This window comes from Bufo bufo, chromosome 2 (genome assembly GCF_905171765.1).
Source record: "Bufo bufo chromosome 2, aBufBuf1.1, whole genome shotgun sequence".
Taxonomy (NCBI): domain Eukaryota; kingdom Metazoa; phylum Chordata; class Amphibia; order Anura; family Bufonidae; genus Bufo; species Bufo bufo.
The window spans coordinates 764,121,804-764,136,240 of NC_053390.1; positions in this window are offsets into that span (position 1 = coordinate 764,121,804).

Here is a 14,437-nt window from a genome sequence, read left to right on the forward strand (position 1 = left end):
AGCAACTGAGGAACTTGGGTAATAGTAAATGAGATCCAGACTGGTGATATAATCCAACTTGTCTTTACTTAATGTAGCTTTGAATCCATACAAGATACAGCAATAGACTTTAGGTCCCAGCAGGTATTGGCAATGTATGCCAGGGGTTAATGCCTTTTCTGCTCCTATACTATATGCCTGGAGAATCTTTCAGGTATTTATCTTCTGCTCTGTCTGTCTACTGCTTGATATGGGCCTGACTAGCTGAGGAGGAATTTGGCTTCTTCTGGTCTCTGGATATGTACTCACAGCTTGGCTCACAGGGAATGCTTCTTCCTGGAGGCTGGAGATGGCTGCTTTTCTTGTCAACCAGCTGAGGCTGATGGCTCAGGCTGGGAAGAGTGATCTTGGCCTCATCCGAGGTTTGGATCCTAGGTTGGAATCCCTGATTCTGGGAGCTCCTACTAACACAGCCTTCCCCAAGAGGGGGGCTGGTACACACTGGATCTAACTGGTTTCTTCCCTCCCTATGAGGCAGAATGTGGGAACATTCCACACCTCCTCAAAGAGGGGGGAGCTAGATTGGAATGGACTATTCCAGTCTAGCAATACTAAACTGGCTATGGTCCTGCTAAATACATTGCTGCCACCTGCTGGTGTACAAGGAAGTTACAGCATAATATATGAAACAGGCATAGAAAATACATATAATGGAAAATGCAATGTTAGACTACACAAGATGACAATACATATGCACCTGACATGTTGTAGCAGGGAGAAAGAGTTTAGTGACATACTCCAGGATGTTACACAAACAGCCAGGGTGCGTATATTGCAGACCCGCCTTTTGCGGGCCGCAATACGGACACGGCCGCGCAATGCCGTGTGCATGAGGCCTTAGGCAGCAAAAAAATTGCTTTAACCCCTTCACACATTATGACTGTGGCGAAACCAACCTCGCCATTGGGCTTCGGAGGGGCCTGGCTACCAGCCTCTTGCCTCAGGATTATGGCCCATACTAACTTTAAAGGAGCAGACAGAGCGGCCGCACAGCTTAAATCTGTCTTTGCAATTGTATTTGTTTATTCTGAGTGCCATTCACCTAATGATATGCACTCAGACTTGAGCTATCTGGGAATATGGTAAATGTCTGTGTTTGCTCTGGGGGTGTGACATTGTGTGTTTGGGTGGTGATTTCTGTTCTGTTGTCCCCACATGTGTATTGGCGATTTCCCTTTGTCTTGAGAGATAATTGGATTACTCCTCGGGTGTCTCCAGGGCAGAGAGGAGGAAACCATGATGCATTGTGGGGATGTATTGTGTCTGTCTATCCTGCAGTGCTGCATATCTGTCCTGTGTCATAGTCTTCATTCTGGTCCCCTAGGGGCGTGTCCACCAGATGGGGACCTGCATAAATACGGGCGGGTAGCCCTTAATAAAGTGTTCCTGTTTTACCCTTTATCATGTTGAGGCTGATGTTTGGGTAACTGATCGACGCTGGGGATTGCTATACGCTGGGAGATTTGCTATACTCCCCTGGCTATAACTACTAGCTCTTTTAAGAGCTGTTCCTGCTTTCTGGTTTTAGTAGATTCTCACCCACTGGAGCCTGGAGCCTTGTCGTAGGTCCAGGGTGGGTAGGAGACGGTGAAACCTCAACCAAGCTTTGGCGGTTCGTGGGGTCTGCAGTGCGTACGGTGTCAAGTGGAGTGCTTGGAGTCCTCGGAAAGCACTAGGAGCTTCTATCAATGGAGGTACCCGGTCGGGGTGCTAGGAGATCCGTTACATTTGGTGGCAAGCAGTGGGATGGCGTCCTAGTGTGAGGAGAAGCAGCTCGGAGACACCGTTAGTGGATTTACTAAATTGAGGGCAACGCTAGTATCCGTACAGCGCCCCTGGCTACAGCAGGATGGAATCGGCTAGTCTTCGGACAGCGTTCTATGACGAGGAGGAGGAGGCAGCCGCAGACTACAGGGATGCAGACAGAAAGGAAGTCTGGTATGATGCCCTGGAAAATGCCCAGCGACGGCGAGGTGAGAGTTTCCCCAGTTATGATCAGCGGCTACAGAAGCGTGTGGCGATGCGGATGGGTCTCTTGGGAGAGCAGCCCCTGGATGACTGGGTAACAGAGCTCCAGAACCTGGTATGTAAGGAGCTTTGGCTAGAGGACGCTTACCAGGCCCTAAGGTGGCATGTCATTCAATATTCCCCCTGGATGGCTGAGCACGACAGACCCGAGGGTGAGGAGTTTGATGGACCGGGGTTAGTATGGGATGCCTTGGAGGAGGACATTGATCTTGGCAGCACAGAGGAGTCTAGGTTTTGGGATATCTACGACTACCGGATGGGCATGCATGTTTATGCTGATGGAAGGGAGGTGAGCAAAGACATGACCCACCTGGTAACAAGGGAGTGGGAGCTGGAGCAGACCTACCAACACCTGCTCAGCTCCATTAATCCCCAACCTACTCGACAAGCAGAGCCAGATCTGCCCCACTACAACTGGGAAGACTTGCCGGCGATACCCCCTGCTTCCCTACCAACTCCCAAAGTAGGGAACTTCATAGACTGGTGCTGGGAATACCTCCCGATGGCAGGTGGAGATGGGACCGAGGTCTCTCCACCGGCCCTACAGAGATGCTGGACGGCTGGTTCAGATCCCCCACCAACCCTGCAGGAATGCCACGAGGAGGAGGTAAGCTATTCCTCCTCTCCACAGCCGATCTGCAACAAGGTCCTGGGGATAGGATTCCCTGACCACATCCCAGTAGAAGAGCTGGCATCTGGGCAGAGCACAGTCAGCCTCTGCCCCCCCTATCCTCTCCTTCAGAGCCGGACATCCCACAGGCTACCCCAGCGGAAGAGCTGGCATCTTGGCAGAGTGCAGTTGGCCTCTGCCCTCCCCTATCTTCTTATCCAGAGCCTGACTCCTCACAGGCTACCCCAGCAGAAGAGCTGGCATCTGGGCAGAGCGCAGTCAGCCTCTGCCCTCCCCTATCCTCTTCTCCAGAGCCGGACATCCCACAGGCTACCCCAGCGGAAGAGCTGGCATCTGGGCAGAGCGCAGTTGGCCTCTGCCCTCCTCTATCCTCTTCTCCAGAGGCTGACTTTCCACAGGCTACCCCAGCGAAAGCACTGGCATCTGGGCAGAGCGCAGTTGGCCTCTGCCCTCCCCTATCCTCTTCTCCAGAGACGGACTTCCCACAGGCTACCCCAGCGGAAGAGCTGGCATCGGGGCAGAGCACAGTCGGCCTCTGCCCACAGGTACCTACAGCTCCAAGCTAGAGAGCAACAAGGAAGCAAGGAGTAGCAGATGCCCCCTCAACAGCTGGGGACATACAGAACAGAGCCAGGCCCCATAATTCAACAGGTCCAGTATTGGGTTGTGGGTGGACTGCCAGACTAACTCAGATACTGACCGGAATGAGGTCAGGTATCTGGTTAGTCTTCCCTGGGAGGGGGACATATGTGGCGAAACCAACCTCGCCACTGGGCTTCGGAGGGGCCTGGCTACCAGCCTCTTGCCTCAGGATTATGACCCATACTAACTTTAAAGGAGCAGACAGACCGGCCGCACAGCTTAAATCTGTCTTTGCAATTGTATTTGTTTATTCTGAGTGCCATTCACCTAATGATATGCACTCAGACTTGAGCTATCTGGGAATATGGTAAATGTCTGTGTTTGCTCTGGGGGTGTGACATTGTGTGTTTGGGTGGTGATTTCTGTTCTGTTGTCCCCACATGTGTATTGACGATTTGCCTTTGTCTTGAGAGATAATTGGATTACTCCTCGGGTGTCTCCAGGGCAGAGAGGAGGAAACCATGATGCATTGTGGGGATGTATTGTGTCTGTCTATCCTGCAGTGCTGCATATCTGTCCTGTGTCATAGTCTTCATTCTGGTCCCCTAGGGGCGTGTCCACCAGATGAGGACCTGCATAAATACGGGCGGGTAGCCCTCAATAAAGTGTTCCTGTTTTACCCTTTATCATGTTGAGGCTGATGTTTGGGTAACTGATCGACGCTGGGGATTGCTATACGCTGGGAGATTTGCTATACTCCCCTGGCTATAACTACTAGCTCTTTTAAGAGCTGTTCCTGCTCTCTGGTTTTAGGAGAGGTTCACCCACTGGAGCCTGGAGCCTTGTCGTAGGTCCAGGGTGGGTAGGAGACGGTGAAACCTCAACCAAGCTTCGGCGATTCGTGGGGTCTGTAGTGCGTACGGTGTCAAGAGGAGTGCTTGGAGGCCTCGGAAAGCACTAGGAGCATCTATCAACGGAGGTACCCGGTCGGGGTGCTAGGAGGTCCGTTACAATGACGTACCTGTACACAGTGGAGTAGCTATAGGGGTCGCAGCGGTCGCAGTTGCCACCGGGCCCCTTGCCAGTGGTACTGTACTTTTTCCTTTATAAGATGCAGTGCATCTTATAAAGGGAATACTAGTGAGCGCTTCCATAATGGAAGCGCTCACTAGTATGCAGGAGGAGGAGGCGGACCCTGAGCACTGTCCTTACCCCTCCTCCTGCTTACTCGTCTCAGATTCTGCGCTGTTTTGTCCTGGCTGCCTGCAGCATCAGGACGTACAGAGAGCACTCTCATTGGATCAACTAGTACACCATACCTCCAGCCACGGATACCAGATAACTAGACCGCTGAAGAAGGTCCAACTAGGATTGAAACGTCCGGTCGATATGTTTACTAAAAGTGGCTATAATAGTGCTTGAAATACCTGGATCATGAATCAAAAATTATGATGCTTAATCAATAAATGATACACAATTGCAAATATACTCCTGTGTGCCGCAATTTTCTCTTCTAAAACTGGGGTCTGACATAGAGGTCTAAAGGGGGTTTGGTCTGAGATGGGGGGGGTCTCATTTAGGGTTTTATATGGGGGTCTGATCTGAAAGGGGTATTTTTTGTACTGGCGCACAATACGTTTTTGTACTGACGTTCTGTGTGGTACCAGTATTTTCAGGGGGACAGTTTCTGCAGGATAATATTGGGGAGCACAGAGGGCACAGTATTGGGGGTGGTAGGATGGGGTGTTGAGAAGGTGAGGAGGAGGAAGGAAAAGTAGGAAAGTAAGATGTCTGTTTGTTAAACTCTGCAGAGATGAGGCTGAAAGAAGTCACTATGGAAGTCTGGTCTGAGAGGAGAAGAAGAGAATATCTACATCAGAGAAGAGAAGTCACTGGATGGAAGAGATACATATGTGGGGCTGTATGACCCTGTATGTTCTGTAGGGCTGTATGTAATGTTTTCCAAGTATGTCTTTAAAGGGGTTGTCTGTTTTTTTTCCGTACGAGCGCTGCCTTCTCTGCTCTGTTTACCTGCTCATCACTGCAAATGCTACGGCGAGCAGGTGAACAGAGCAGAGAAAGCAGTTCTCATATGAGCGCTGCCCTCTCTTCAAACAGCTGATCGGCGGGGGTGCTGGGGGACCCTGCCGATCTGATATTGATGACCTATCCTGAGGGCAACCCCTTTAACAGTAGGACTGGAGGGAAGGGGTTAGGTTGATAATTTGGTATGGAAGGAGGGGGGGGGGGGGCGTTTACATTTTTGCCCCGGGCAGCAGAAAAGCTAGGTGCACCAGGGCTGAGTGAAGGGGGAGGGGGCCCAAGCTGAACTCCAGGGCCTTTAGGGCCCATTAGCCTTTAGCTACGCCCCTGCCTGTACATCTTAATGTGTGAAGGAATGTATGGAGTGGGCCTCTGCAGAGGGCCCGCTCCATACACGGCAGGTGCTGGATGTATCATACAGCCGGCACCTGCCCGCACTGACAGGAAGCGGCGATCGCGCCGCCCCTGTCATTTAACCCCTCAAGTGCCGCGATCAACGCTGATCGCGGCACCTGTGAGTGAAGGCAGAGAGAAGCGGCTTCCTCTACCTTCTGATTGGAGCCCCCGCAGTAAAATGAAGCTGCTGAAGCTATCCAGGCCTGCCATGGCTTTCTCCATACTGAGCTATGCACGAGGCACAGCTCAGAATGGACAGTGTGAAAATCCTGAAAAAAAGATTTGTGAGACGCACAGGACTGAGGAAAAGTCAGGAGGAGGTGCTGCCAGTAAAGAGGATCCGCCCTTCCTCTAAGTGTATAAATAAAGATAAAAAGTATACTGGGCACACTCACTTATGCAGAATCATACACTTTATTTATACACATATAAAATACAATCAATTGGTCTATAAACGCATTATCACAATAAAACCATAAATGGGTAAAATGGAATAAAATATATAACACCCTAAAATCACTAAATTTTCGACAATATATACAATGAATATAATCAGCCGTGATATGACTAAAGCTGGAGGGTGATCAGTCCATGTAAAGCGAAAAATCGGGAGATCCCGACTGGTGGCTTATGTTAGTCTGGTAACTAGCCTCGCAATGTCATATAAGATTCACAGTCCTGACCCGTTGGAGGAGAGTAAAAATACTGTGGTTAGAGCAATTCACTTAGGTGAGTGTATTCGCGGCGTCCCGCTTGTACTCACTGTGCAGTGCGATTCTTTATGATGGTAAACTTGGAGACCAAGAACGCTCTCGGTTGCTCCTGTCGTAGCTGGATAGTGCTGTGGCTTTCTTCCCGTGTCTTTACAGTCCTCTGGCTACCGCTCCGTAGTGACAAAGAGCCGGCAAGCACTGGGACTCAAAGTTCCTTTCCCCACGTCGGCTGGTCTGCGTCACAATCCTGTGTATCCTCGTGTGTTGCGCTTGTAGCCGCCAGCGTGTCAGGGTTTGGTAAGACACGGAATCCTCAGTAGGTTTTAGTTACCGCACAGCTTTTTATAATTCCAGCATATCCTTCTTTGAGATTACTCTGGGGGTCTCTTCACCAAACGCGTTTCGGGGTACTTGCCCCTTCCTCAGTGGTCTCAGTGTGAAAATCCTATTCACCCTAATAGAGATCTATTAGCGTGAATAGGAGAGGGGATCAAAAGATCCCATGTACTAGGCCCCTATCGACTCCCCTGCATAACGGAAATGGAACGGATCCGTTTTGCAGCCCATAGACTTCTATTATGATGGAATGAATAACGGAATGCCTCTAAAGGCATTCCGTTATGCATTCCGTCATAGAATTGCGTTACGGTCCGTGGTAACAAGAATCCATAACACAATTCACCTTTTACCAGTAAACGAAGCGTGAACGAATTTCAAAATATGAAAACTGTTCATCTCTAATGAAGACGTCTGCACTGTAGTCACAGTTGCCAAGTTCAGCTCTTACGGTTCATTCTGTATACATAGGGGGGAATTTATCAAAACTGGTGCAAAGGAAAACTGGTTTAGTTGCCCATAGCGACCAATCAGATTCCACCTTTCATTTTCCAAAGGAGCTGTCAAAAATTAAAGGTGGACTCTGATTGGTTGCTATGAGCAACTAAGCCAGTCTTCCTTTGCACCAGGTTTGATAAATCTCTGGGCCTGTCTACCAGCCATGTGGTGCTTAGTCCTCCTCCACTGTGTAATAAGTCTCATAGGTGAGGGGCAGCTAATAATCACAGATGATCACAGCAGAGTTCAATGAATGGAAGGAAAAGACAAGATGTATTTCATGTACCATAATATCCACTATTAATAATCAGACCTGGGGGTATCTGCAAATTGTTCAGTTTGTTATGTTTTACTATGTTTGTATATGCACTGTACAACAGCAGATGGGGTAGGACTGGCAGTGGTTGGCATTAGGAATAGAACTAACCATACCATTCCTCTCCTCTTGTTGGGAGTGGGCTGGTCCTATTTCCTGCCAGGAGAGGGAGTGTTAGCTAGACTGGTGAGGGAGCATGTGTGATTGCTTCTGCTCTAAGGGTCTTAGGTGCCAGCTTTAGATCGATCCAGCTCATCTGTGAGAAAACACTGGAGACTGCAAGAATACAGAACTGCAGATATCTTTAAAGCTACAGAGTTTACAGTCAGCAAAGTGACCAGCAAGCCACAGCTTTACAGACCCTGCTGCAGGTGAGGGACTAAAGCTCAGATACCCATCACCTAGATTACATCCAGGCCAGACCAACTCAAAGCCTTCATTACACAGTGGGTACTCATAGCTACAAGTGCCAACTTACAGCTGTTAGCCAGAAACTCAGGAGAAAAACATTAACAAGATAGCACACTGTAACACCCCAGAGTTGTGTTACTACACGCCTCTACCCCGCTACGCCTCTGATATGATTTTGCTCATGTCTTCACAACTGTGCATTTAAAACCATGTTAAATGTAAATTTCCTTGTAATTTTCCAGGTCAACCAGCAGGTGGCAGCAATGCGTTGGTGAGGTATTAGTTTCAGTTTAGTATATCTAGGCTGGAATGGGTTATTCCAGCTTAGCTCGCCCTCTGTGGAGGTGTGGACTGTTCCCACATCCTGCACCTTGGGTGGAGAGGGAAGTTAGAGTCAGTGTAGCCCACCCCCTGCTAGGGGTAGGGTGTGTGTGTAGGAGTCCCCCTGTATAGGGAAGAAAGCCAGAATGTTTCGGCTGAGACGTTGATCAAATTCCCAGCCTGAGAACTTACAGGCTCAGCTGGATGAGAGAAAGCAGACCACTTCTAGAGCTCCAGGACGAAAGCATTCCCTAAGAGCCTATCTGTGAGTAAAGTCCAGAGACCTAGGAGAAGCAATATTCCTCCTCAGTCCCCACAAAGCAGAAGATAAAGAGAAGTGCAGAAGATAAATTCCTGCCACAGTTACAGAGCTACTAAGCAGACGTCTTATCCTGCAAGCTCCAGATTTATAGTGCAGAAGATTTATTCCTGCCCAATGACTGCCAAAACCTGCTGGGACCAGAGACCAAAGCTGTATTCTGTTTGGATTTAAGTTATCTTTAGTAAAGAAAAGTTTGAACTTCACCTAAAGGTCTGGACAAAATTCCTCTATTACTCCTACTATCACTACACTCAAATTTATTGCAAGTGAGCCAGGAGCCAGGAGTCCAGCCGTACCCAGGTAGGAGACACCGTTGACACAATTATCACCACCTATAGAGACATTATAGGCCATTACACCACTCTGGCATTCCTAACCTGGCCCTGTGATAGTACCCTGCGCACGCTGCAATTGGCGTCACGATTAAACTATAGACTATTAACCACCCATATACTGACCCACTGCATAATTTGGCATCAGCGTATACCCGTATCCTGCTCTACTGCATTTTTGGCGTCACTGGAACAGGATCGAGCTGTGTGCCAACAGGATCGGATTGTGTGCCTATCCCTGCCATAACAGGATCGATCTGTGTGCCAACAGGATAGGATTGTGTGCCTAGCAGGATCTCAAGGCCTAAGAATTGTGCCAAAACCCTCAAAATTTACTTTGTTGTTTTATTGCGGTGCCAGAAAGCGCTACATGGTGCGCACCAGCACTCCAAGGGTTAATTCGCCATATTCGTGTATTGGCACCGCTTCTTCATGACCTTTGGAAGCGGGAAAACTCAAGAACGCCCTCTCAAGAGCACGAAAATGATGACTACGCCCCCCCTAGAAGCGTGAAAACTAAAGACTGCCCATCAAGAACTCTGCAATGTGATCCAAGGGAGTGAACACTCCTCCCTCTGGGCTCCACCCTCATTTCCTGCACTGATCGTGGCAGAGGAAGCAGAGAAGATGGCACAGCCCCCGAAGCCAATATGGGACCAGATTGTCATCGGAGGTGAGCCAGTGTATGAAGACCACCCGCCAGAGATTAAAGTCTCCCAGCTGGTGAAGAAAAGTGGCCCCTCCGTCTTTTCAGCGACCCCGGAGGCAGTGGAGCCCTCTGCAGCTGCTGAACCAGCGACCAAGATGGCCGTCGCACCCAAGCCCGCTCCTGCAGAAGATCTTACCTGCCAAGCCGTCCAGACGCTGGAAGTGTCTGCACCGCCAAGTGTGTCATCGCCAGCGACCGACGTCCCAGCCCAGGAACAAGCTGCGTCCTCAGAGGAGTTGACCGCCGTTCCGCAGACAGCCGCGACCGCCGAAGATGACCAGCAGGAGGCACCGAAACCGGCCGCCCGGCCGCGACACCAGGTAGTAGCAGTACCGCTCCCTGAGGCCCCGGTCCAGCCCGTAGCTGCCCCTGCACCGCGCCCGGTGGGTCCCGATACTGCCACTAGGCCCAAGCAGGCCCTGCTCCGCACACCTGCTGGTGCGACGGAGGCGGCCAGAGCTTCCACTCCATCGCCCAGAAGAGACAGCCCCAGGCCAGGTCACCTTAACCCAGAGGTCCAGCTAGAGATCACTGGTCACGCCAAGACCCCATGGGAATATAAGACCGCCGTAGAGGAGTGGGTCAAGCAGGTCCTAGATGACCCCCCGGCGACCCTAAGCTCACTAGACGCACAGGGACAGTACTCTGGTTTTCTGTGGAACGAGGAGTGGGCTTCCTCCAAGACAATTATTCTGGAGCTGAAATATTTGTGGGTCGCCACTCCGTTAAGCGCCCCTACTTGCTGCAGGCCCGCCACAGCCTGTATGTGGGCGATCAAGTGGAGTACACCCCAATGCGGTCCCTTCAAGGCCCCTTCACCGCAGGAGTGACTTTACTGGCCAAGCCATTATCACCTGCACTTACCCCAGAGACCTGGCAGGAAGACCCAGGCTCTGCAGGGAGTGTCAGATGTCTACAAGAGACCCCAGATGGCAGGATGCGATTCAGGGAAAGGGCCCAGCCAGAACCAGAGCCCCTCATCCCTGACCTCACTGCACCCCCGACACTACGGGTGGGCCAGATCAACAATTCTGTCCTAACCTTTAACCCCAGGGTGCAACCCTACATTTTGCCCTGGAAGCTACCACAGGCACCCCCAGTTTGCCTGCCAAAACCCCTTCAGCCGGAGGTTTTGCCCACCTCTGCACCGGCTAGGTATCCCGGCTTGCAGCATGTTGCAGCTGCATTCTCCAGGCTGACTGCTCAGCCATTACCAAAAGACAACACTAGAGGGCTGTGGCACACCACTACAGCTGCCAAGTTGAGCTATCAAAAGCAGGAGTGCCCCCTAATGAGCTTCAGTAGCTCCAGCAGCAAGGAGGACCTGGAATTTCTTCTCTAAATGCCCTTCTCATTCAAAAATAAAGGACTATTAGGAGCCACAGTGTGGACTGGTCTTGAAGACTGAAAGACTGTTGGCCAGTTTTGTTGTTTCCGGTTGCCTCAAGTTACAGACCCAGCTGGATGGCCACTCTTGTGAGGACTCCCCTATCATCAACTACTGTTTTATGCCCCAGTTCACATTGTTTTATCCTCTTTCTCAGGTTACTTGAGAGCCTCATGGAACTATGGTTCCCATTATGCTGCTGTTTTATGTGCTTCTATATGATATTTTATATTATCCATTGGATTACAATTGACTTTTGTGTGTTTCCAGAGGATTCCACATCAAGCACTTAAAAAAAAAAAGGACTCAAGTCTTATTTGAGCATATTATGATAGTATTGATTCCATTGATACAGTATTTGCATAATGTTTTTGCACTAATGTTTACAGGTTAAGCAACGTTCAAGTATCATATGCCCATTGTGTGTATTCTTTTCCAGGTGCCGCAATGTGAATTCATGCACTTATTGTGATATTGCACTAACTTTTGCACTTAGCCAGATATGTAGCACCTTACTTCTGTGTGCCTTGCTTTACAGCTCTTGTTCTCTCCCCCCTTTAAACGGACTGCCTATCTGGATGCTTAATACTAATGGCCTACATCCAGTGTTATATGCCTATAGGTACCCAGGGTAGGACCAAGTGGTAAGTCCCAGCAGGTCCAGTAACTACACGGGTAACTTTGCTGATTCGGGAATGGTTAGAGGAGTTTTTGACCCATCTTTCCCATTTGTTATTTGTTCAGTATTGCTCCCATCCAGAGGTGTCTTCCAGGAGTTTCATGGGATTATCATACCCTCCTCCTGTGACTGCCAGAAGTGCATGGAGAAGCTGATACCCCCCCCTTCTGTGCCTTTGCCTAAGGTGTAGAGCCATTTTGCTACCCATAGTCACCATAGTGATCGTGCTATAAGCCTTATATTTTGACTTTGGTGCAGGGAAGGGAATACAGGATAAAGCCACCCTTCCATTTGCGGGCATTTCATTACATAATGGTGGGATTACAGAGTAAAGACACCCCCATGCTTCCTTTGGTGTTTACAGAGCTCAGAACACTTCAAAGTTAGTCAGTAGTGATTGCTTAGTGCAGACCATTGGTTCACTGGATTTACCAAGAGGGAAACTGTTAATTAGGACACCCTACTCATGCGGGCAGGAACCTCAGGGTAGCCGTTTCATGTTTGTCTTTGTATGTCTTATATGTATTACATGCAGCACTTTGTACTTATTTGGGTACCCCAGAGCTGGTTCCTCCCCTCCTAAGCATAAGCCAAGGGTGGCTTAACTCAAACTAAGGGGGAATGTAACACCCCAGAGTTGTGTTACTACACGCGTCTACCTCGCTATTGTCTGTTAAGAGCCTTTACCTTGTCATCTGATATGATTTTGCTCATGTCTTCACAACTGTGCATTTAAAACCATGTTAAATGTAAATTTCCTTGCAATTTTCCAGGACGACCAGCAGGTGGCAGCAATGTATTTGTGAGGTATTAGTTTCAGTTTAGTATATCTAGGCTGGAAAGGTTTATTCCAGCTTAGCTCCCCCTCTGTGGAGGTGTGGACTGTTCCCACATCCTGCACCTTGGGTGGAGAGGGAAGTTAGAGTCAGTGTAGCCCACCCCCTGCTAGGGGTAGGGTGTGTGTGTGTGTAGGAGTCCCCCTGTATAGGGAAAAAAGGCAGGATATTGTCTCGGCTGAGACGTTGATCAAATTCCCAGCCTGAGAACTCGCACCCTCAGCTGGATGAGAGAAAGCAGACCTCCAGAGTTCCAGGACGAAAGCATTCCCTGAGAGCCTATCTGTGAGTAAAGTCCAGAGACCTAGGAGAAGCCATATTCCTCCTCAGTCCCCACAAAGCAGAAGATAAAGATAAGTGCAGAAGATAAATTCCTGCCACAGTTACAGAGCTACTAAGCAGACGTCTTATCCTGCAAGCTCCAGATTTATAGTGCAGAAGATTTATTCCTGCCCAATGACTGCCAAAACCTGCTGGGACCAGAGACCAAAGCTGTATTCTGTTTGGATTCAAGTTATCTTCAGTAAAGAAAAGTTTGAACTTCACCTAAAGGTCTGGACATCAATTTCTGCTGCAAAATTCCTCTATTACTCCTACTATCACTACACTCAAATTTATTGCAAGAGAGCCAGGAGTCCAGCCGTACCCAGATAAGAGACACCATTGACACAATTATCACCACTTATAGAGACATTATAGGCCATTACACCACTCTGGCAATCCTAAACTGGAACGTGCATTATAACACCTTGGGAGGGCCCTGTAATAGTACCCTGCGCACCATGCAATTGGCGTCATGAACAAACTATAGACTATCAACCACCCATATCCTGACCCACTGCATAATTTGGCGTCAGTGTATACCCGTATCCTGCTCACTGCAACACCAAACCTACCTGCCATTTTTCCAGCCACCATACCTCATCATATGGGGAGAAATATTACACTTTGTGCAAACTACTGCTGGATGTACTACAATGTATATTTTGCACTGAGAAAAGAAAGACTTTTATTCTTGTACTTCTAGCCTGATTCCTTATACCACCTTTTTACTGCAGCAATCCCCAGAGAGCAATGACCTGAGGGAGTACACCGTGACACTTCATCTTATCAGCGCCACCACCACTCCAGTCCTCTGCACCAACTCCTCAAGGGCTCACTGCACATATATTCAAGAATAACACCTTGATGTCTTCCTCTGTCACATGTAATGTTCCCCAACCAATGGCTTGTGAACTACATGCTGCTCTCAGGACTTTTGCATCTGATTGTGAATGTTATTTTTTCACACCAATGATTTTCATGTGGCATCTGACAGCCTTATTGTGAGATGACACAAGGTGTGTCATGAAAAAGTAGGTCAGCTACATTTCAGTCAGTATTTTGTGAACGTTTTCCTAATGTTTCTGTGTAATATGCCTCCACTATGCCTACTATACCTGAATGTTGCTTACAAGCTGTAAAAGGCCTTTAGTCTAGAAGTTCTACTGCTCAAAACATAAGGACTTTGTAAAAAAAAGCTGGCGATGCAAATCCAATACATACTAGGTTAGATTTATGAAAGCTGCCTGAAAGAAAAACTTGGATAACCATATTACCAACCATTCAAAGTTCAGATTTTATTTTTCAAGAACACCGTGAAAAATTAAAGCTGTGCTGTGATTGGTTCCTATGGGCAACAAAGACAGTATTTTTTCAAGCAGTTTTGCACATCTCCCCAATCTGTTGCCCCATTGATTTATATGTCTATGTTATGGTCGAATGTCCCAACCTGATTCAGATCTAATGACCCCATAGATCCTTATAATGCTGTTAGTTTGGGTCATTTTGTGTTTGGGCCAGGACATTCAGATACAAT